Genomic DNA, 3,704 nt, shown 5'->3' with positions numbered 1-3,704 from the left:
TGCTTTGAGTGGAGCTCAGAGCCGGCTGCAGCAAGTGGGAAGCTTGGCTTCCTCCACCATTGGGGCAACCAAGCCTCCTGCTTGCTCCAGCTCCGTGGCTGCCGGCCGCCATCTTGGTGGGGTTAATTTGCATATAGTTGCTCTGATTGGCTGGTGGGCATGGCTTAAGGCATAGTGAAGGTACAGTCAATTTGCATGTTTGTCATTTATTAGTGTAGATAGGATTCTTAACTCTTCAGATTCCTATTTTTGTTATTGTCTGAAGTCTGAGGAAATGGGGCTGACAGAGGAGTTGAGCCCCACAGTAACACTTCAACTTTCCAATGACTAAAAGGTTTAGGGCCTGGAGCGGTGTCATCCACCCTTTTAGCCTCGCACATTGCATCACCATTTAACAGAGGCACTGAAGTCAGGGGGCGCCCCGAGTCCCCTGGGTGCTGGCAGAGAAGGAAGGAGAGTTCCACAGGACATTGCTCAGCCTTTCCTTTGACCTCTACGTCACGCCCTTACTCCTTCGTGCCCACGTGCTCCGGTGGGCGGTCACCAGGTCGTGTTGACCCAGGAACAGCGGCCTAGCTTTGCTACCTCCAGCCCTGGCTCGCATTTGCTGAGGGCGGTCACGGCGGCCCTAGGTGCTCCCGTGCTTAGTGCTCGCATCTGACACTGTGGTTTCTCGGCTTTGGAGGTGAGTGGGCTTTGGAGGCAAGCTGAACTCTGTGATGTCATTGGCAGGTCAGCTCACAACCAACCTGTCTGCAGGTCAGCTCACAACCAACCTGTCGGCCATGAGACCCTCACCCAGGACCCTCGTGTGTTGACATGGCCCCTTCTGTCACCACAGGATGCTGCCTCTGATCCCGCACGTGTCCTGTGTGACTGTCACCACGTGCGGAATCACAGGTCTGCCGTGGGCTCTGTGCCACCCTCACCGCGGGTTGTCTTGACCATTTCAGTGGTTGTCCGAGACAACCACCACCTCCCAGTTGTTATGGCTTCAATACATCATCGCAGGGGGAGTCATGGCTCACGCTGATGGCTCCATGGGAGTGGCTGCGGCCCGGCCAGGTGGGAAGTGGCCTCGTGAGCGGCAGGCAGGCTAGCGCGGGGCAGGTTTTAGGTGATGCCAGGGGATGATCTTGGCAGCACAGTCAGGAGGACGATGGGAAGGCCGATGGCGGTGCCGTGCTCGGGTGGGACAGCCCTGCCTCTTTCTCCTCCATCCCCGTCAGAATCCACGCTGCAGCCTGTCTGTTCCTTCCCACCAGCAAGGGCAGGACGAGCGAGCGGGCTCCATGTAAATGACCCCTCGAAGTGTGCTCGCCTGAGCCCCTCTGCCTCCTGCCCGCGGCCATGCTGGGAACTAAGCATGGCTGCTTTTCCGTCCAGTTTAGTCACACCCCCCAACCCCCGTATTCCTGCTTCTGGTGCCAGCAGGCCAAGGGGGCGTGCGGTTCTTCACATGTGTGGAGGGCCCACGGGCGTGAGGGAGGAGCGAGATGAAGGGAAATTCAGTTCAGCAGGAAGAGCTTGAGCTCCAAAGGTTTGGCTGTGGGCGGCGAGGCCTGGTGCTGCCGAGATGTCCACCCCTGACCCGGCTCTGGGCTCTGTGCTGTGGGCACCCGTGGAAATCCACCCACCACGAGGCTGTGATCCGTGTGCTTTTGCTTAATGTGTCCTGCTCTGCAAGGAAAATAAATGTAAAGGGCAGTGTCTGTGGTCACGCCACACGGCGGGGTTGCGGGGGGGAGGCAGCAACCGCGTGTGGGCCATGGATGATGAGATTACCCGCGGACCCGCGTTCCAGCCCGCGCCACCGTGGCGGGCACTGCGGGCCATCCAGCTCTGCCACACGGGTGGCGTTCACACAGATCTCGGGGCTGGGCCCCTCCTGCAGCCCCACCCACACCCGAGGCGCCCACATCTGTGCCTCCGATGGCGCGGGAGCCGGGCTGCTTCAGAGGCGTCTGCTGGCTTCCATTTGAGCGTTTTCTTTTGTGAAGAGAGAAACATAAGGAAAACATTTGCTTTGACATTGAGTGCACCCCCACATGGAACAGTAATTGCAGGGCCTTCAGGAAAAAAGTATCGTTCCAATTTGGGGCCAACCAGCCCTGACAACATCGTTAAACCTTCCGCGGTGACGCCAGGCTGCCTGGCACAGGTGGGCAGGCGGGGTGAGACCCGGAGCAGGGGGAGCTCCCGGGGCCAGAGACAAACGGCAGCCAAGCTGCCCTCTGGGCATCCTCCAGGGCCAGGGCCTCAGCCTGGCTGGTGAAGAGGCTGAGGCTGACCGCTCGGGCTTTCGACGGGAGCTGGTCAGTGGCCAGTGGCTGAGACCCCGCCACTGGGAGCCTGACCAGACGCCCTAACAGCAACAGCCCGAAGTCCCAGCGTCCAGAGCTTCCCGCCCCGGCTCCGGCGTCTGTGGAGTTCAAATCCCCAGTGAAGTTACTGCTCCTACCCCTTTATTTAAGTGTAGTTTCACACTCCGTTATGTGCAGTGACATCTTAAATGGAGCCTGTCCCCCCGCGAGCCTCTGCGAGGGGCTCGCGCGGCTCCCATGTCACACATTAGGCAGCCTGATTAGGGGTCAGAACAGCAGCTTCAGCCCCACCCCCCCTACATAGGGCCCCTGTTTTCACACAGGAAGATTTAGAACAATAGGGTCCTGCATCTAAAGTGAGAGGACTGTGAGTGGGTGGAGTGAGGAAGCATCTCTCTCTCTCTCTCTCTCTCTCTCTCTCTCTCTCCCCCCTTTTTTCTTTAGCTGTTCTGAAAAAAATAAATAAATAAATTTGAAGGTCCCTCTTTATTCCCCAGACCACGTTCGGTATGCATTCTCTCTCTCTCTTTGAGAATCGCGTTTTGTTAGGTTAATTGAAGACCCCAAAACAACAACAAAAACACGACAAAACCAAACACCACGTTCCCGTCCCCTCCGCCACCAGGAGCAGCCTGCAGCCATTTGAATATTTCATCCCGGCCGCGCTGCCTTGCAGACGGCACTGGCGTCTCCTTCTGGAACCGGTTCAATTATAGATGAAAGTAGGAGCTGCGATTCGCCGTCTTGTCTCTGCTTAGCTGAATAACACAATGAAGGGCTAGGAATTTCTCCAGCTGCCGCCTCCGCCTCGGTGGGTCCCGATCGGTCCCTCCGGCCGCGTGCTGTGCTCTGCGGGAGCCAGGCGTGGGGTGTGGGGGACTTGGGGTGTGTCCTGTCCTCTCAGGGACAGCATTCTGAAAGCTAAAGTGCCCGCCCCCCACCGAGCCTTTCCTTTTGGGTTTCTATTGATTTTCGCCGGAACCTAGAGGGAAGCACACTTGCCTCCTCTGTCCGTCAGCACGCTGCTCGGGGACACGCTGGTGGGCGAGAAACAAAATGGTTCATCGAGTAGACCAAGCCTTTCTGATTTGGCCCAATTGCGCAGTCATGAAAACTAAGAAATTGGGGAAGAGATAAGGCAACATGCCACGAATGGAGAAGATACAATACTATACCATTCTCGTTATTTAGTTTCATGCTTGCAGTTTGATAGTATAGGTAACTGCAATAAAATGTCTGATTTATGTGATCTATTTTTTTTCGGGAGTTTCTTTTTTGTTTTGTGACTGTGGGGGAGTGCTAATGTCGGACTTATCTGCTAACTAAAATTCTTAGAACAGTAGTGTATCATTCCCTTTCTCTTACATCCAATATAAAAGA

The 3,704-nt window shown here is 56.2% G+C and overlaps 1 protein-coding gene across 1 annotated transcript in view; it reads left to right on the top strand.

Annotated features, from left to right (window-relative positions):
- Window positions 1–3,704, top strand: part of LOC102436527 (pre-B-cell leukemia transcription factor 1) — a 193,575-nt gene that overhangs the window by 131,484 nt on the left and 58,387 nt on the right.

This window comes from Myotis lucifugus, unplaced genomic scaffold (genome assembly GCF_000147115.1).
Source record: "Myotis lucifugus unplaced genomic scaffold, Myoluc2.0 scaffold_595, whole genome shotgun sequence".
NCBI lineage: Eukaryota > Metazoa > Chordata > Mammalia > Chiroptera > Vespertilionidae > Myotis > Myotis lucifugus.
The sequence above is the reverse complement of the archived record's forward strand: the minus strand, read 5'-3'. Positions and strand labels throughout refer to the sequence as shown.